The 20,833-nt window shown below is 40.7% G+C and overlaps 1 protein-coding gene across 1 annotated transcript in view; it reads left to right on the forward strand.

The window, feature by feature from the left end:
* OTOG (otogelin) overlaps window positions 1-1,497 on the forward strand; it is a 186,185-nt gene extending 184,688 nt beyond the window's left edge. The window contains exon 56 of the mRNA XM_084850807.1: window positions 915-1,497. The gene's annotated coding sequence lies outside the window, so the exon portion shown is untranslated. The remainder of the gene's footprint in view (window positions 1-914) is intronic.
* Window positions 1,498-20,833: the final 19,336 nt, after the last annotated feature.

Below are 20,833 nucleotides of genomic sequence, written 5' to 3' on the forward strand. Positions count from 1 at the left end.
TATTCAAGGCTATTCAGTATAAATCACACAATGTATAAGAAGGCAAATGATATTATTATAGGCATGTTTATCAGGGAAATATTTTCAGTATCTATAACTGTATGTATAAACATGTTCCCTGGTATGAAATATGATTTTTAAAAATATTCTGTGATGTTATATGAAAACATATTTTATAGGAAATATAGATCTACTATTTGGCATTATTCAGTTGAAATATTAGTGATACATACATCTTACTTAAAAGGATGCACATTTATCAAATGAAAGCAACGTTTCCCTTTCCTATCATATAAACGCACTTTATCTGAAAAATAAATATTTGTCTTCTAAAGCATATCATATTATAAGTGTGACATTTGCACATATCTTAATGAGAATAGCCAGAATTCATATAGGTTGTTTGGGTGGGGTATTTTTCATTTCCGCCCAAGCAGTAACATCTTTTTGCTGCATTTCAAGCTATTTTTGAAACTCAGGAGAATTTCAAAAGCAGTTTATGATGTATTATGGAAAGTGGCTACTCAAAGAAAACAATTTGAAGTTGAAAGAACTGTTGGTATGCCCAAACTCTTAGATTTTGACTCTCAATTATGACTAGTGTTAATTTAAAAATAAACAGAAGAGATGTGATCCGTGCTTTTTGTAATGTCAAGAGAGACAAGATTCTCTATTTGATCAAATATATTGGTTGCTTTATTTGACCAACTGTATTTGGTCAAATATATTTTATGAAATCAAGGCAAATAAAATTATGTGCAAGAACTCCCTATTTTTGTTTAAAACAGCCTCTTTTAAAATGGCCACTTTGCTAAGAACCTGCTTCTGAACATGAAGCAGGCTACAGTTTCGAAAGAAAGAAAGCAAAGTATCTCTAAACCACTGTACTAAATACATGGTATTTAATATTTCAGCTTCAGCCTCTGTGTGTGGAAGCAAAGCCTGGCAGACTGCTGCTTCATTCTTTCATGGAATCCACCCCACATACTTACGTTCCAGACTGTACCTTCATTGTCCCTATCATTGCTTATAATCTGGTGACATGCAAATGGAGTTCTTATACACCACTGATGGATTTTGAACATTGCTTTGAGAATCCTTGATACTAGGATTTACTTCCTGCAATTAAATAAAAACAAATATTAAGGTAAAGGGCACATGGGGAGGGGGGCGTTGCTATTAATTTTTACATACTTTGTCGTTCACTTATTTAATAATCAGGAAGGCCAATTTTTATACAGTTAGTATTCTATTAGGGCTTTAAAGTGTTAGATGTAACAATACTTCTGTACATCTGTATACTTCATTTATATTATGTTACACAAACTTTACCTGAGTTTTTGCAATACAACTATACAATGCTGGATTTTATTTTATTTTAAAATCAAATAAAAGGGTGTTGTTTTTAATTCTAAGCCATCTGTATGAATTGTTCCTGCCAAAATTTGCAACATAAGCAGTTATGTTTTACACTGGATAATAAAAATTACAAACATCCTTGCCTTTCCAAGATACTTTGTTTCTGTCCCCTAAACCTCAAGCACTGATTCCATAAGACCATCACAATATAGTGCATCAGCAGAGAGCGCATAGATAGAAGAAGCTTTTGGTGGCTGCTCAAACTCTTTTTCTAGTAGTTGTCAAAGCCTAGTTAACTCTGAATAAAACACTTCAAAGGTTTTATTTTTCACTTGCATTTAGAAAATGGTCAAAGGTGCTTCTGATTCTTCTGATGTTACTAAGGCATGTAATATGAGAGGTGCTTCCAGCAGAGCACGTAGGATCTTCACTGTAGTTTGTGTCAGATGCTCACCTCTGCCCATTCTGACATTATAAAGATATATGCCTGTGACTTCCCTACACACATATCAAGGAAGTACTATATCAGAAATGCCTTTCATGATGTAAAAGCATTTGTCCATTTGATCAAAAGAAGAAACTAACCATATAGTTTTTTGTAAGCCCCCTTGAATCTTGGAAAGGCAGCATAGAAACATTTAAAATAAATACATTCATGACTATCAAGTTAAGCATGGCAGTTTCTACTCAAGATATGGAGGACTCATTTTATACAGTAAACAGTTTTGATTAATGTAAATGTCGGATGGTAGCAGTACAGGTCTTACTCATTCTTAGCAATGACAGATGGTTAGCAGGTCTGTTTAATTTGATAAAAGTATGCTCTATGTTGGGAATGATGAATGGTTAACCATAGGGCCAATGTCTCTTTGTGTGTCCATCATTATCTTCCTGTCTGGAGATACTAAAATACAAATAAATTGAACTATTTAACAAATTTGATCTTCCAAAATGCAATTTGTTCCACATTTCATGTTTTAATTACAATACAAGCTTAAAGAGCACTCTTGCTCTTGATCTCTCCTTCCTAATCCCACAGCTGTGTTATCTAAGCTCTATTCCCTCTTGGCAGCTGTATTGTTGACTTCTTGCTTCCTAAGTTCCTAAAGAGGACAAAAGACAGACAAGTTCTATTTTGAAATGAACATTTGGATCAGTCCCTAATAGGCCTGATCTCTTATCTGCATGTGTGCAGGGTGATGTCCTTAGAGATATGTACTTCCACAGGGCTGCTTCTGAGATTTAATTGGATATGGCCTTAGCAGTATATTCCTCTGTTTGGAGGGATATGACTTGTTAACTAACCTACTAAAATGTCTGCCATTCTTTAAAGAAGAGTGGCTTAGGGTGCAATCCCATGGAGATAGTTGTCAGCCTCCAAACTTGGAGGCTGACAACTATCCAATGTAGGGCAGCTGGACCAGGGAGGCAATCCTCACCTCCATGCTCTGGCTGCCCTGCATTTTTGACTAGATAGGTGATTTTGCCTGTCTAGCTGGGGAGCTTCAGAGGGGGAGGGGGAGAGGCTATGTGGTGCATAGGAAGCGCATAACGCAGCTTCCTTGGCCTGAGCCCAGGACTGCCCCCTTTCCCCCGTCTCTGCACTCTGCACTCTGTTTGTAGGGAGTGTGGTTTCTGGGAACCAAGGTTGGAGACCTGGTTCCAACCTCAGAGCCCAGAAACAGTAAAATAGAATGTCCCCCAGACGCTAACTGGGGGACATAGGATTGTTCCCTCTATCAGGGATCTAAATATTTTGCATTATTCATGCTGTCTGATTATCACTTTCAGTATTTTTTTAAGCTGTCATAAGATTCGTGTAGGCAGCAATGCTGGTCCATTAGGAAAAAATAATCAAACAGCAATAATAGCACAATACCTTAATTAGGATCAATTTTGTGTCATTTGGAAAATAACAAAGCTATCCAGGACAGAAAGCCTAGAGCTAGAGGAAGATGACCTACCACCTACTGATGGGAATAAGAGAAACATCATGCCCTCCAGCCACTAGATAGCACTACTCAATTTGGCTTCTTTTGGCTCTATATGTGGTCGAGTATTTAAATGTAATTTCCATCTTTGCTAATACACAAGGACATGTATGGCTTCCTATTCTTATCCTTTATTTGTATTGTTCCAATTAGTGTTAGAGACACATTCAAATAACTGTGGGCTTTAACCTGAGCCTAGACATCGTTATAAGAGACCCTGCTCTGAATGCCCTCACATGCCGAGGAACAGGGGATAGCTACTCTGGAGCAGACCTTTTCAGTAATAGCCTTCTAGTTATGAAATGCACTCCCCTGGCACCTACTTTGTTATCTTTTCAGTACTAGGGAAAGACCTTTTTATTTTCTCATGCCCTTGAATCCCCTATATTTCTGCTGCTATGTTGTGTAGTTTGACCTCTTCGATATTTTTAGGTATCCCCCCACTCTTTGTGATGCCTTGTAGCCTCTACTGCATTTAATTCATTGCTGTTTTTAATTGTTTTAATTGATGTATGTTTTGATTGAATTTATGTGGATTTTATTGTGTTGTACATTGCCCTGAGGGTTATTAGCTATAGGCCCTGTACTGTAGGGCAAAAAATAAATTTTAGAAATAAATAAAATAAGACTTTATATTTTCAAAGTGAGAGTAGCTATATTACTCCTTCACCCTAGCATGCCTTGCTGCTGCTTGCCTGCAACCTGAGATCTATTTTGCAGCAGTTTACCTTAATTAAGGCTCCATCTCATCTCCTTCATTCCATCTTATGACTATTCAGAATGGCAGAGTTGGACTTAATCCCAGCAACATCTCATCCCATCCCACTCCTTTTGGTCATTTAACATCTAGCCTTATGAACTCACTAGCTTGATCGCTATTTTGTGACTTTTCAGTTGCTCCTCATAAACGTATACTTCGTTGTTTTAGTAAATAAAGCAGATACTCTAGCTAGGAATTTTTAAACAACTGCAGTAGGATAACGTGATGTGAGCTATAGAGTTTCACGGGGAGAAATATTAGCACTCTTTTTACCTCTGCAAAGATGTGTGACTGTGGAATGAAACAGGAGTTTGGAAACTGCCACTAACGAGATTCTAGGCTCCTCTATTTCAATGTAGGAAAATATCATGATGCTTACCTCTACATTAAAACCTCTTTTAGTGCGGGGCTTAAAAGTAAACCACCTAGATACAGCATCCTGTCCTTTCCGATAGCACTGCTTCCTAAGTCATGATCCTAGCATGGAATTCATATCATTAAAACATTTGTTTCTTAGCTTTCTTCTCCTTGACAGGAGGGGAAAAAAGCCAATGGTGACATTTCCCAATTTTTGGCCCGGCTGTATTGTAACACTTCTAAATCCTCTGTCAACAGTGGCATGGTGTTGCATTCATGTTTTTTTAAGTCTCTTTCCAGGATCCATCTGTTATATAAATAAAAATAATGCAGCCCTATATTTTTTATGGTACGCTAATCCACCTTGGCTATGGTTTAATTATCAAATGATTTCATGCTACCCTGGTGGCAGGCTACATCCAGGCCCCTGAACACTTGCTGTCGAGCTCTTTTTAAATCCTCTTTGCACAGTTTCATTCATAAATTTGCCATGGCATTTAAAGTAACATAGTTTGAAGCTTATACAGTGATATCAGATAAGTGCATTTATATTTGTACAATACAGCAATGTTTTTTTTCCCCAAACACCCCACTTCACACATTACTTTATGCTTTCCTTCTTCAGTTCTGATACCTGAACAAAACTAATATTTTACAACAAGAATCACACTGGATCGGGGGCGCCTTAAATAAGGGACATAAGGTTCTGATGAGTTGACATAACTTTTGAACTCTATGGTGATGACTCTGGAGTCAAGCAACCTGAGAGCCCGAGAGCTAAATCGCTGCTGCAATCATTTACCAAGTTTCTATTACTAAGGGATTTTCAGGGCAATTTGGGCATGCTTCTCTTGACCAGGTTGTGCAATAATGGAGAATCAATGTGCAGTCAGCATATGTGACACTGAATTGTTTGCATAGATCATACGTTTACTGGTATGAGACTGATGTAAAACAGATTGGCGCCCGCACAAATATACCATACATTTGGTGTTTGTAAAAAAGAAACTTAAATGACAATTGCTGCAATCCAAAATACTTTGCAGCTTGCCCCTTCTGGCAGCAGTCTCCTGCATCTCCCTCAAAACCCCTTTCCCTCCCGGCGCAAAGCTCCAGAGTGGCACCCTATGGGGTGTGTGGGGTTGCCACGGTAAACACTTTGTATATACAGGCTTCTCTGGATCCCAGCCAATCTTATTTTATTTGGTGCATTATTTATGTTCTGTCTTTCTATGCCCTGGCATGCTTAAGGCGGCATACAGAATAAAATGATACAATGAATAAATGAAACTAAAATACCATAAAAATATCAACAATAGCAGCAGCAGCAGCAACAGTAAAATAATGCCATCAAATATGCCAGTAACAGCAGATAAAACAGCTCAAACTAAAGGAATGCTGACTGGAATAAAATAGTATTAGCGACCTGCTTAATAGCAGGCAAAGCAAGAGCCTGATGAACTTCTCTTGGGAGGCTGTTCGTTTAGGGTCCACAACTGAAAAAGCTTTTTTTCTTCTCCGAGTTCCATATCTCAGTTGCAAGGGACCAATGAAGAGGTTCTCAGACACCAAGCAAATATATTGTGCAGATTTATTTTATGACTGTTAAATAGCATCATACAGCCTCAGCCTATAAAGCCACTTGAGCTTCCGTAGTTTGTACCATAGCAGCTACTGAAGCTAATCTTGGCAAGGGGATCAAGCCACAATTGCCATGACAAATCTGTTACTTTAAAAAAACAAAAACAAATAAGGTTGAAATTTACTAGCTGACACTTTAGTTCCTGAGCTGCTTATAAGGCCCTGATGATGTCACATGACAAGTCTTTGATGGTCCAACTCTCTCCTCAAACCATGGCAGCACTTGGATACCACAGATGGGGCAGTGTCAAGCACCAGCACAAGAGAACGTTGTTGACTATGACTTCATACTTGAGTTGGGATCCTGAAGCCAGATAAAATCCTGTGCACTCTGGGTTGTGTTGCTAGTCTGCCGTTCATAACAATTACGTAAGTTGGCCATTTTGACTATAAGGTATTCATTTGAATTTTTTAAAAGTATCAAACCTTGCCCCTAAATTGGACTCCAATGTTTTTAAAATGCTTTCACACATGACATTTGGGCTGCAATCCTATGCACACTTACTTTCAAGACCCCCGGAAATCATGTAAATGTATATACAATTTCAGTCTATTGGTGCTCTTAAGCTTCCCTTCCATTATTTATATATGCACATGAACATTCTTTAAAATAAAGCAAAACAATGCATTTGAAATCAAATGTGAATTCTAGCCAGTGTATGTTTGATATTTGCACTACAGATGCAGGAAATGCAAAAATTAATGTAAGCTTCAGACATGATAATGGCCTATTATATAGAAGGGTTCTTCCCTTAAGAACTTAATCTAGAAATTAATTAAATCTGTTTAAGAAGCTGCCACTGACCGGGTTCACATGAATATTCAAGCTGCAGTGGGCAGTCACCACAGCTTATTGTGACATGTGAACCTGGGCAGGGTGGCTTCTCATGGTTAACAAGCCACCCCAGAACTCTACTACAGCCCATGGGTTCTGGGGCAGCTTGTTACCCATGACAACAAGTCACTCTGCCTGGGCTTGCACATCAAGACAAGCCATGGCAACTGCCCACCATGGCTTGAATATTCACAATGGTTGCCAGCATGAGCCACAACCCACCATAGCTTCTTTGTGGGTGCTGGTGATTGCGTGAACCAACCCACCATGTCTATCCATCAAAAAATGCCTTTTTCAGAGGTTGGGGTTCTCACCTTGAGTCCAGATTAAAAGTCATACAGAGATATTTTGATAGATGGCACATTGTGAGATGACACTACTGTACTTTATAAATTGAATGCCTGAGCAATTACATTTCCAGAAGAAAATCAGGAAACAAGAGGTCAAGAAAAGCACAGCACAGTTAAATCAGAGTGTACTCATACACATCCATGGGCCACACATTGTGGCGGTGACTCATCCATTACAGGAAACACCACATTTTGCAAGCACTTCCATATCCTTAAGCTTCTCATTTAGAGGTTCAGCCTGGTGCCCTCCAGATGTGTTGGACTCAACTACCATCATTCCTAAGCAGCATGCTGGCTGGGGATAATGGGAGTTGCAGTCCAACACATCTGGAGGGCATCAGGTTGAGGAAGGCTGCTGTAAAGGCTTCACTACCATTACAGAGATAGCTTTGAGCATGGTGGTGCTCCAGGTGAAACGTTATAATATTTCTTCCTTCTGTGAACTTCCTGGTGGTCTTATCCTTCCCATGTTGCTCCACAAATCACCATCTCCTCAAATCAGCAGAGTCCTCTTTTCCTGCCCTGTTTCCACAGAGGTGCTAACCGGCTGCCTTTCACTGAGGTTCCTGCCTCAGCTCATGCCTTCCATGCCGGCCATTGAACCCCAGCCCGCAAATCTCCATAGGTGCTGCTTCAATTTCACATCACCCACCACACCACCTAGGCTTTGTCTGCCCCTTCTGAGTGCCGCTGGGATCCCTTGCATGTTCTCTAGACCTGCCTTGCTCTTCTGTGCCTCCTGCAGTTCTTGTGCCTCCTACTGTATGAACAGCAGAACTGCATACATCAGAGAAAGGAAAGCTGGGGGCTGCTACTTCAGCAGCAGCAGCATTGTCTCCTAAATAGAATAATCTGGGGGAGCTTCCTTGGGTTGACTTGCTAACTATATGCATGATACCTAACCATGAAACCCACCTGGCTTCTTTCTCAATGAATATCCAGATTGCAATAATCAATTTAATTCTGTGTGCTTAGGTCCATATACAGGAACATTGCATTGTCTCACAAAATCTCAATATTTAGATTCATTGGGTTGGATACAGACTTGCCCCTCCAGGAATGCAAGGGTTGGTTCCATTCATAGAGAAAACTAGGATCCAGCAGATTCCGGAGAAAAGGAGAGGTGATTTTTACCAATTCCTCATTCTACCTGCATCTTCAAAATGCCACCTCTTAACGCTGTTCTGGGAGGTCTCTCTCAACCCCCTGAGCAATTTTTCAGGAGTCATGGTGCTACAGAGGAAAGGGAAATTGGCAAAATTTGCCACCCCTCCACCTTCTTCCAACATCAGTAGAACTCTGCTGAGACAACTCTGGATCCATCCCATTATATATATTCAGTTAGTCCCATGCCAGCTCAGCCCTTATATAAACAACAGTTCTATTCATCTAATAGTAAATCTGATTTTTTTTTTTTTTAAGTTTGATCATGCCTCAGCCCAAGGCTATCCTCTAAATCAGCCTTCCCCTGTCTGGTGCCCTCCAGATGTTTTGGACTACAACTCCCATAATCCCTGACTGTAGACCCTGCTGCTTTGGGCTGATGGGAGCTGTAGTCCAAAACATCTGGAAGGCACCTGTTTGGGTAAGGCTGCTTTACGGCTATGGCTTTTAATGTCAAGCTGATGAAGTATATTCAGACTTCTAAAGAAGTGAGAACATTTTATAATTTGTAGAAGTGTTTGTTTGCTTAATTGAGAAATCAGCATTATTTTGTTTGTCCAGTTCTATTACGCTTGTCTAGTTCTACTAACCAAAGTCATCTTCCTACTAATATATAGATAAATCCAAGACATTTTTCCAGGAGCTATTTTAATCAATGTGTCATTGGGGACTCGTCTCCTGTTACTCTTTTGCAAATTCCTTCTCCTCTTCTCCGAAACTATTAACTTATGTATGATCTTGATAGTTGCAGTGAACTGAAAGCCTAGCCAAGTTACATGTTTACCAAGTAAAGTCTGAGACTCACTTATTGCTCATCCAGTCTATTTTGGTTAACATGTCATTTGAAGTTCAAATTAAAGTCTCACAAACGTTTGCAAGGTAATGGTTGGTGTAACACTCAGTTTAAGAAAATCCCCCTCCAAAACATTTAAGATGTGCTTTTAATATGAGGACTTATTGTAAATCCTGCCCAGATTATTATTTCAGCAAGAGGTGCCTGGGAACAGACTGGAAGTGATGCCAGGTGCACATTCAATGCCAAAGCCAGTTTAGAGTGTGTTTGCTTTACAACAACACAGGTTCATTGACCCTGTCTTTTATCATCAAATGCCAAAGCAATCTATAAAGAATCAAGCAGAGATTTAATCACCAAACAAAGCAGCCTGCTGTTATTTTTTACATACATACACACACATTTTTAAAAAGACAAGAAATCTGCTGCTTGGTGGACATTTGAAATGCCACAGTTTGAAATTATTTATTTATTTATTTATTCATTCATTCATTCATTTCATTTCATTTCTATACCGCCCAATAGCCGAGGCTCTCTGGGAGGTTCACAAAAATTAAAACCAAACAGCACACAATAAAACAATTTAAAATATACAGAACATTAAAACCACAATATAACAATACAACCACAATAAAACCTAGCAGCAGTGCAAGGAGTTTAAAATACAAATTTAAAACAGCAAAGCTAAAAGTTTAGAAAGCTAAAATGCTAAAATGCCTGGGAAAATAAAAAGGTCTTCACCTGGCGCCGAAAGGAATACAATGTACAAAATAAAATATCAAAGACTATTTCCTTCCCAATCCTTGCTTTTCTACATGAGGCTGTTAATCGGCTGTATCTACTTTCAGTTTCGTCACAGAATTGTGATCCAAGCACTACACAAGGAGCATTTCCTTTCCTGCTTTTCTGCAACATAACCTCTAGGAGGCACTGTGGTACAGTGGAATAGCACAAATGAAAAAAATTGATTCTTTCGCTTTCACAATTAAATTCCACATTTTTCCTGCTCTAAAAACACTTGCCGAAAGTTAGACACAGAAGCAAAACTGGAGGGTCACATCCTTGTCTAAAGAACCCATTAGCTACCACGAGTAGGGAGTGACAAGTGCATGATAAATGCCTCATGTAGAAAAGCTCTTTGTTCTTGGACTGCCATGTGTTTTTTAAGGTTAATCTGAAAACTTCAGCAGAGCCAAGAAGAGATGCTTCATTCTTCTATCGCTAGCAGATTTGTTTCCCATTATCAGTGCTGATGCAATTGTCCCAGCACCTGAGGCAGGAGAATGCATGCTGCCACCGCTGCTGCATCCCTTCTCTTCCTGGATGAGAGATCAGGTGGGTGGCCTCTCTGGAGAGCCGCCCAGGCCCAAATGCCACACATTGAGGGCCCTTCCTCAAAGCGCACCATTGTGAGGTGACCTTCGAGACTGCCTGTTGGAGACCCCAGATCTAGTCCACCCCCTGCTCAATGCAGGCTTTGAAATGAAGGATGCAACTACGGCATTTCTGACAGATGGCCATTCAGCCTGTGCTTAAATACTTCCAGCAAAGGAGAACCCTAAGGCACCACCCAAGGCATTCAATTTCACTGGCGAACAGCTCACACTGTTTTTGTGTAAAATAAAATTCTAATTCAGAAAGTCGTATAAAACAGGGTAATCTAACATTATTTTGTCACTAAAATCTGACAATATTGGGCCCTGATCTGAAGTAAAAACCCAGCAAAGGAGTTCAGAGGTAGTTCTTACAAATTGTTTGGAAATGATTGCTTTTCAAGTCAGCATATTTACTGAATATGGTACAACAGAAGAAAATGTGATATGAAGATTACCAAAATTACATTAGGGACATGTAATTTTGATGTCCCTTTTGAGTCATATGTGGTTTTGATGTCCATATAATATGTACCTTGATCTTTTTGTGTATTATAGAAATAAAAAATGCAACATGTCAAGAATACCTTGAGCTAATATTACGCCAGTACTTTTCCAGCTGCACTGGCTGCCAGTCCATTTCCGGGCCCGATTCAAAGTGCTGGTGTTAACATTCAAAGCCCTTAACGGCTTGGGGCCAGGTTACCTGAAGGATCGCCTCCTCCCATATGTGCCTGCCCCGACCTTAAGATCATCGTCAGCGGCCCTTCTCCGTGAGCCCCTGCCAAAGGAAGTGAGGCGGGTGGCTACTAGGAGGAGGGATTTTTCTGCTGTGGCACCCCGGCTCTGGAATGAGCTCCCTAGTGAGGTTCGCCTGGCGCCTACACTGTACTCCTTTCGGCGCCAGGTGAAGACCTTTTTATTTTCCCAGGCTTTTTAGCTTTCTAAATTTTTATCTTTGCTGTTTTAAATCTGTATTTTAAATTCCTGTACTGCTGCTAGGTTTTATTGTGGTTGTATTGTTATATTGTGGTTTTAATGTTCTGTATATTTTAAATTGTTTTATTGTGTGTTGTTTGGTTTTAATTTTTGTGAACCGCCCAGAGAGCTTCGGCTATTGGGCGGTATAGAAATGAAATGAAATAAATAAATAAATAAATAAATAAAATACCTTACTATAGACCTATATTTTCTCAAATGACAAGCAATGATATTTTCCAAATGGTGAAATCTCTTGTCTACAATTTTAATGTATTTTACATAACATAGGAGGTTTTTAGCACCAGAAAAATTCCATTTTCCTCAGACAAGTTTCAAGTTCCTAACCTGATTTTCTAGGCTTAACCCTTTTCCTGTTGAAATCAATAACTACACTGTAATATAATGATTCGCGTTCAAGGTTCAACCATAGAAAATTCAAGCTACATGCTGATTTTACTGCCATTGTTGAAAGATGATCCCCTAAAGTGTGTAAAAACACAATAAACTCTCAACCCTTTCAGCACTGCTCAACTTCCTCAAGACGTCTACTCTGAATATCTAAAATATTTTATTTGCAAACGGTAGGTAGAACATGTACATGAATTAGTCAAGTCTGAAAATAGACACTTCAATGGTTTAGATGGCTTTGAACTTAATCTGAGAAGTCAGTGGACTGTAGATACCTTAGATAGGAACAGAGGGAGCTACCACGTTCTGAGTCAGACCGTTGTTCCATCTAGCCATTGACCATTGACACTGACTGGCAGCAGCTCTGTAGGATTTTCAGGCAGGATTCCTAGCCTTGCTGAGAGATGCCAGGGATTGAACCTGGGAATGTCTACATGCAAAGCATGTTCAATACCACTGAGCGACAACCCTTGCTCTAGGCATGTAGAATTAGGGTGTTCCAGTAGAGAGAATGGTGGAGAGCCCTGGAAAATTGGGTTCTTTCATAGTTCTGATATTGCATGAAACCTGGTAATTATATCATACCATTATGTGTTCTACCATTATTATGAACTGGGGCTGCACATGCTCGCAGGAGAGAGAAAGCTAGCACACGTAACTCCACTATGCATGATTTAATGAATGTTTAGTTTGGCCCAAAGTATTGGTCCTAGCATTGTGGCAGGACACCATTTAGGCTGTGCTTCAGACAGCCATGTTCATTTTCACTGGGGTGCCACTGGTGACAGGAATCGTGGTGCCACTGAGGGACTCTGTCAGGTGTTTTCTCTGACTACAATTCCCTTCCTCCCCCAGGTCAATGAGCAAACTTTGGCCAAACTGATATCCCTCCCCCTTTAAGAATCAACAAAATAATGATTTCCAGTGATTAGAGGTGTATGTGGATCCTTAGGTTGCCAAAATGGCATTATCCAAGAGTGAGGTATCAGCAGGCTTTGGGAAGCCCAACGTTTGCAGAAGTACAGAAAATCTTATTTCATGTCATTGGGTCTGAGGCAGGAAGATGAGCAAGAAGAACAAAGGAAGAGCAACAGATACATCCAATGGAAGTATTTTATAACACAGCCCTAAGCTTTCTCTTATATCAGCATTAGGACCCAACTGCAATCTAAGAAACAAGCCAACAGCTGGTATTGATGCTAGTGCTTCTCAGCTGGGATCTTCATGGCACAGCGGTACCATGCAAGGACTTCCATGGCCAATGATGAGACTCCCCTTAATGCCACATCTCTTAGTCTAGGAACACCAGTGCATCCACTGGTGTAGTGGTACATTTTGAAGTGCAGGCGCTCATCATGACAGTCCCCATAGCCACGCCCCCAAGGAGACACCCAAAATTCAGGCAACTGTGTTGACCTGTATCAACAAACCAGGTCTGGCAGTTTTCATCTCCACCACGAGCAGGTCTTTTGTAAAGATAATGGGTCTTAAAGGGTAAAGCCTAATGGGTTTCTCTTGGTTCTTTGCACTCTGAGACCTAGATCACAATGCCCTTAGTTCTGAGGGGGGAAAGGTTTGCGGAGTACTTTCTCCCAAAAGTGCTGTTTACAGTTTACAGCATCCACATCGGGAGCATGTTCTGAATCAGGGCGGGATGTGTGCGTGTGGCAGCTGTGGCTTCCGCTTCTTTTCTCCAAAATAAAACCAACAAGGATAAGCATGTTTGGTTTTTTTTGTTGTTTTTTTAAAAGTGCCTTAACATCATATGTCATTTGGCTTTAAGACATGATGCAACCCAGTCTGTAAGTGAATAATAAAATGTGGCTGGAGACCTGGGGATGGATCCAGATTTAGGTGCATGCAACCGGGCTGCTGAAAGTAGGCTTCCCTGCCTCCTCCTCCCAATGGTAGCCCTTTCAACCCTTAAAAATGCTACACAGATGGTTGGGGGACCCTGCTGAATGGGGTGAGCCATGTGGTGCAAATGGGAAGGAGACAATCCCTGAAAATCGGGTAGTGATGCCTTTCATGTGGGGAGCCCTGGACCCTGGACCCTGGATCCAATCCATGTTGTTTTATTCAGGACACTTATTCACATCTGCAAATATGCCATTTTTACTTCAGAAAATTAAAATGACTGATATTAGTGGATCCCTATTTGTCACTTTTCTGTATAAGATTGTGTATGATGGAATCCAATGCACTTGTGGTCTTCAGTGGCTACTGCAACATAAAGGCCCAAATGAGAGACAGAAAAAGGCTAATTCAAAAGAGCCACTGTCAGAGCAAGCCAACCTTCCTTTAAAGGATAAATTATCATCCAGAAGTAGCTAATGACACCCATATTGTCTGAGTTTTTTTAGTTTAGAAATGACCTTGGTAAATAAAAGGTTAATAACCATGTTTATGATAAGAAAAGCCCCACTCTCTTAGATACACGCACTTCACTGTATCTGGCTAATCCCTGAAGCAAGGAGTTTTAAGGTAATTTGTGGTGCAGCTGTCCTTTTCTGGAACACAAGCAAAATTTTCTGCCCATGGTCAGCTGCAAGAACAAATGTCAATAGCAAATGAAAAAACAAGATGTTCAACCACAGCCTTCAGCCCAGGCAGGAAGGGCACGTGAGCAGGGGTGTTGGCATTGTCTGAATCAAACTATACAGCACGAAAGGGTTTAGTGTACGGCTTATGGCCAAGTAGAAGCAACAGGTCAGCGGTAAGGAAAGAATGCTGGTGACAGAAACCGAACTGATTGACACGTAGAGGCTATAACGTCACAGTGAATCTATTGTTTCACTAGAAGGAAATGGGATTAAAGAATGTATAATCATTACAGCCTCTGCAGTATAAAGCTCCAAAGTGACAGTTGCTCATTCGGTGTTGAATGTGTTCTTCACAATCGAAACCCTTCAGCCCGTATTGAGGCAAAACTCACCCTGAACTTGTCTGGTTAAAATGGATATTCTCCTTGAATGCTGCAACCTTGCCTCATATATGCTCCACAACTATTCATCCAGGATCACCACCAAGCCCTTGTTCTAGACTCACTATTAGGAAAGAGATTTAGAAACCTCAATTTGCTACCCTTTCAGTGTAATGCATTGAAAGGGTAGCAAAGGGCAGGTACATCCTTTCAGAATTCTGACTGAGTCAGTTTTCATTGATTAAATGAGGAGTGGGGAACCTGTGGCCCTGCAGATGTCATTTGACTACAACTCCCATCAGCCCCTACTGGCATGGCTAAAGGTCCAGGGATGCTGGGAGCTGTAGTCCAACTGGAACCGCTGGAGGGCCACAGGTTGCCCATGCATGGATTAAAGTGGGGGCAGGCAACCTTTTGGAGCCTATGGGCCCATTTGGCGATTTGAGAAACTGTCCTGTGCAGCAGCACAAAATGGCTGCCCTGGAAGGTGTGGATAGTCATAAAGGCCCAGAGCCATTTATGGTACCCATTCTGCATAGCCCAGAGCCCTTTGAAGCGACCCCAGCTGATAGTAAGAAAATATGTTATTTATTTTTTTTAAGTGGTGGGGAGGGCACCTTGGCAAGCATCAAGAAAAGTGGCTGGGGGTGCTTGCCCCTGGATTGCTTGCCCCTGGATTAAAGGATGGTATGGAACACTAACACCATTCAGCAATATTTAATACTCTTTTTAAAAGCGGGGGGGGGGGAGTGAGAGAGCAAAGCTTTTCTTATAGCCAGATGCTGACATCTTAAAACAGGATGACAAATAAAAAGCGTTGTTAAAAACCAAGGCCTCATTCTCCATACACAAACCATTACCAAAACGAAAGAGTCATGATTGACATCTTCAGTTTATTTCTGTTGAAAGCAACAAAAACGTCCAGTTTTGTCTTTCACAGCAGTTCTCTTTCTGAACTTATTAACCTGGTAAAAACGGGATGAAAGAACTTGATTCACAAAAGGGTACAACACTAAATACTAAGAGAATTGATTTAGTTCAATGGTTTTCTACCATTATTAATTCACTATAAACTTTTATGCCTGCTGAGTTAATATAGGTAACATATCTTAATATAAACTTACTAACTGTGGTTAGCTACCTACATGTCAGGGCAGAGACTTTGGTTTAAAAATCCAGTCCCTTGGGTACCTTATTCCCCTGTTGCTCTAGGGTTTGTTACGGTGTTTTAAAGTTATGATGTAATAGTTGTGATGCTTAAACTGTCACCAGGTGGTGCCATAATGCTTCTATCATACTCCAGGATTAGTTCATAGAACAATTAGGGAGACCTCCCTTGAAAAAACAGCCTAAGGGCACAATCCTATGCATGTTTAGACAGAAGAAAGTCCTACAACTCCCAGCATTCCCCAGCCAGCCATGTTGGCTGGGGAATACTGGGAGTTGTAGGCCTTTTCTCTGCCTAAACATGCATAGGATTGCACCCTAAGGCTGCTATCCTATACATACATAGTAAGTTCCATTGAACTCAGTGGGGCTTACTTCTGAGAACACATGTATAAGACTGCCTTTTTGTGGTAGGGAAGTAGAAACATCTCCAATTCCATGAGTTTATGGTGCACTCATTTCATTTCTCACAATGAGTCATTCCATCTGGAAGTCTGAAGAGGTCCATTATATGAAACTACCTTCAAGGTAAAAAATCTGCTCCTTAGTGGATTTACATTAGGGATGGGAGACGTGTGGCCCTCCAGACGTTGTTGGACTGCAACTCCCTTCAGCTCTAGCCAATGATGATTGGTGAGAGGTCCTGGGAGTTGCAGTCCAACAACATCTGGAGGGCCACACATTCCTCACCCCTGCTTTACATTATATAAATTCACTTGAATCTACCCTTAGAGATAGGGAAACAGAGTCCTATCATACTACCGAGAGCACCATTATATGTTACAAGGAAGTGCTGACAAAGATGAGCATGAGATTATGCATCAGGTTTTTATGCTTCTGGTGTAATGTATGAAGGAGGAAGTTATGGATCTTACATTGATTTGGGCACATCAGGAAACCATGTATTTCACCCTGGAGAAGATGTAAGATTTCTTCCTCTCCACTTGTAAACAGGTATCGTTATTCTTATGTACCCAATAACGTACAGTGTAATAAACAAAAGCTTCATTAATTGATAGAAGGAAAGGCCATTGTTAACATTTTATTTTTCATAAAATATTATTTACCACAGTAATAGCCCAGAATCAAAGTGGCTTAAACCCCCTCCCTACAAACAACTCCCATCAATGGTATTGTCAAGGATTCCGATATAAAAGATAACATTGATTCCAATTGAGCACTGTGGTTCTCACTGTTAGAAGGAAAGCTATAGAATCATTAACTGAAATTAATGTGCTAGCTTTGGATATGATTCGGCTAGCTTCAGCTATTGGGTGGTATAGAAATGAATGAATGAATGAATGAATGAATGAATGAATGAATGAAAGATTTGGCAGTACAATCCCTAAGGTTCCTTTAACTGGATTTGGCAAAGGGAAGGGACCTTCATATTTTCCTTGGGCTCTTTTAAAAATGTTTAATAGAGAAGATGCTACCACTAAATTTAACAATGTTTAGGCTGCTATCTTATACACACTTGCCTGGGAGTAAGTCCCATTTAACTCAATGGGACTTCTCAGTAAGCAGGCATGATTGCACTGTTAGACTGCAATCCTATGGTCCCTCAGAGGGCATCCCAGGGGCCTTAGGATACTGCAGACCTCCCTCTTCATGGGCAGGGATGGAGGCCCACAAGTGGAGAAGGAAGCCCACCACTGGAGGCCTTGATTGTGGCAGTAGCAGAAACCTCTGCCACTAGCACACTACTCTACCATTGGTGCTCCAACAGCAGTAGGGAGGGGGAAAGGGGCTTGTTGGAGGTATGTCAGGGGCATATTCCTCAGGCACAACTCCCCAAAGTAGGAGGGAATAACTATGCCCACCTTGAAACAGGTGAAATGAATTTCTTTCCCATTTGAGGCAATGGGAGGAAAATTGTGCCAAAACTCCCATGTAAAATGAAAAGTGGGGGAAGAAAAAAACTAACTCCTCCCCTCCTTCTGCCCTGGCCAGTGTGAGATGGCAGGACACAGGAGGTGGAGCTTCCTCAGCCATGGATTCTCTCCCAGCCCAATACTTTTAGGATTGCCTTGTAAACGTGTTTGATGCGAATGCTATGTAATGTGACTGCACTGAATTCATGAAAAGTAAAGTGTCTGGCTGCGGTGGCTTAGTGGTTAAGACGCTGAACTGCAGACTGGAAGGTCGGCAGGTCAGCAGTTTGAGACCCGAGTGCTGCATGACGGAGTGAGCTCCCGTCTTCAGTCCCAGCTTCTGCCAACCTAGCAGTTCGAAAGCAAGAAATTGCAAGTAGATAAATAGGTACCGCCTCGGTGGGAAAGGTAACAGCGTTCCGTGCACCTCGGTGTTCAGTCATGCCGGCCACATGACCACGGAAGCATCTTCGGACAGCGCTGGCTCTTCAGCTTAGAAACGGGGATGAGCAACGCACCCTAGAGTCGGACACGACTGGTTGGGGACACCTTTACCTTTTACCTTTAAAGTGTCTGGGGCACCAACTGCATTTTATTTGCTTTCTGTTTCATAAACTTCTAAGCACTATGTGATGGTGGAAGGCACTCTATAAATTTGATAATATAGAGAGTGTGTTTGTTGTTGATGCTAAGGTCTCTTCTCATTGACTGAGAATATTTGTGTGCGGATACCGCAAATGATATGTGTATCATGTGATAGTTGGAATCATCGCATGATTAAAAAAACCCCTATGATCTTATGAATCCTCTTCTCTACATAAAAATAGCTTCTGTAGATGAGGTGATTGCTTAATTGTTATCTTCTAGGTATATAATTTATCTTTTTAGCAAGAAAAGCAGGTAGATAAATTAATATCTGCAATTCACATCGTGTTCCCTGATGTGTTCTGAAAGCAACCACATAAAGTGATTCATATTGCCACGTTTTTAAGGCTGAATATTAGATTCAAGCCTTTATTATTTTACTCTGTTTTTATACTCTTACCTAGTTTTAGATTTCTAACAGAGATCATGCAAGGATTTTTGCTTGTATGAGATTATATATCAGCAGCTCAGGTTTGACAGAGTTTATTTTAACTACGTTGGCAAACCAACAGAGGTCTTGTAAGAAGGGCTGTTTTGATACTAGCTTAGGTTTTGCAAGGCAAAACTCAGAGGAAAGTCCATTGATTTCAATGGGACTTATTCAAGTAATTGTGCATAGGATTACACTCTTAGTTTAATTAACATTTTGAGGACTGGCAATTTTTTTAGGGTTCTCTGCTTGATGATAATTTAAAACATCCATTTGTTGTATTTTATTATATTAAAAATGCCAGAGGTGATGTACAATAACAACATTAGGAATACATTCTTGTCAATAATGCTTTGTGAGAAACACTGACTGTGCAATATTTATTTATTTGGTTTGTATCCCATCTTTCTACCAAAAAAATAGCACTCATAAACATTATGTAACACTTCAACCAAAATTGGCCAGGTCAAATGCAAAGTCATTAGATCAAACTCAGACTTTGAAATGGCAGGCAGTTAGGTCAGATATAAAACAGCAGAACTGGCAGAACTGAGCATTCATATAATTCAACAACATGGGTTTTCATCCCAAACACCATAGGCAACAATCTACACAAATACGTGCACATAATAACTGTTTCTCCCCTAATTCACATTGAGGCCTACTTATGCCCGGGGATGGAAGTGGACAATGAGGAGAGAGATACTAGGGTTTGGCATACAATTTGTGGCAGCTTACTTTGGGGGCCTTCACCTCTTGAGGTCCCACATTTCTGGCTAATATTGTTAGCTATGGGCTGAACTATACATTACTAGGGACCGAAGGATGCAGGGCTGGTGTTTTAAACAACATCCACAATATCAAGTTCCCTGACAACCCTCCCTTACTTGTAATAACACTTATTTATTATATTTTTAATCCACCCAATAACAAATGTTCCCTTCCCCCAAGTTGCATGTGATCTCATCATATCATGAATTTCTCCAGCCTCAAGATGCAATAATATGATATCACAGGGGTAATTTTTCTATCTACATGTAATGCAGGATGAACACAGAGGTGCCATTTCTGGCACCCTGTGTCTGCTGATGAACTGTGGGTTAGATCTGCATGAAAACTGCACTGCTCAGGTCCACCTCCTAGGGATTTAAAGGAAGGCCCATTTCCTTGGTGGATCTTCTGGGAGCAGGATGTTTGGCAAGAAAGAGGAAAAAGAAAGTGGAAGCTTCAAGACTCATCAAAGGTGGCAGTAAGGTGGCTTGCTTATTTCTTTGGATGAACCCGAACTCATATATCCCAAATGCAGCTGGATGAGAAACGACTTGCAGAAATAGGTGCTGTATGTGCTGCTTCTGACCCCAACAAAGCCCTATCTAACAGCAGGTCAGATCATTTGCGATCATGCCAATCATCCGTTGAAGGGTCAGGAAAGAGAAAGAGTTTTGTCCCTCTGACAAAACACACTGCTACTGGACAAATGTATGTTTGGATTAGGCTCATCACATTTTCATTGGTTTTGGTAGTCTCTCTTCACATTTTCTCTTGGCCTTGAACATTTGGGATGAGATCGTAACCCTATGTTCATGGAAGAGGGCTCTGTGAGAATCAGTGGGATTTACTTTCACATAAATTCTGGATGCCCCTCCCCACCACTGCTGTGCTTTTAACTTTTCAAAAGATGTACATCAGGTCTTCAAAGCATTGTTACACTACCTACTTTTGAGTCATGTTGGCATTCTGTAGAGTTCTTGCTTTGATAACAGAGATAATTCAAATGCTGGG

This window comes from Heloderma suspectum, chromosome 1 (genome assembly GCF_057233095.1).
Source record: "Heloderma suspectum isolate Gila_16-S chromosome 1, 16-S_ref, whole genome shotgun sequence".
In the NCBI taxonomy this organism is placed as follows: Eukaryota; Metazoa; Chordata; class Lepidosauria; order Squamata; family Helodermatidae; genus Heloderma; species Heloderma suspectum.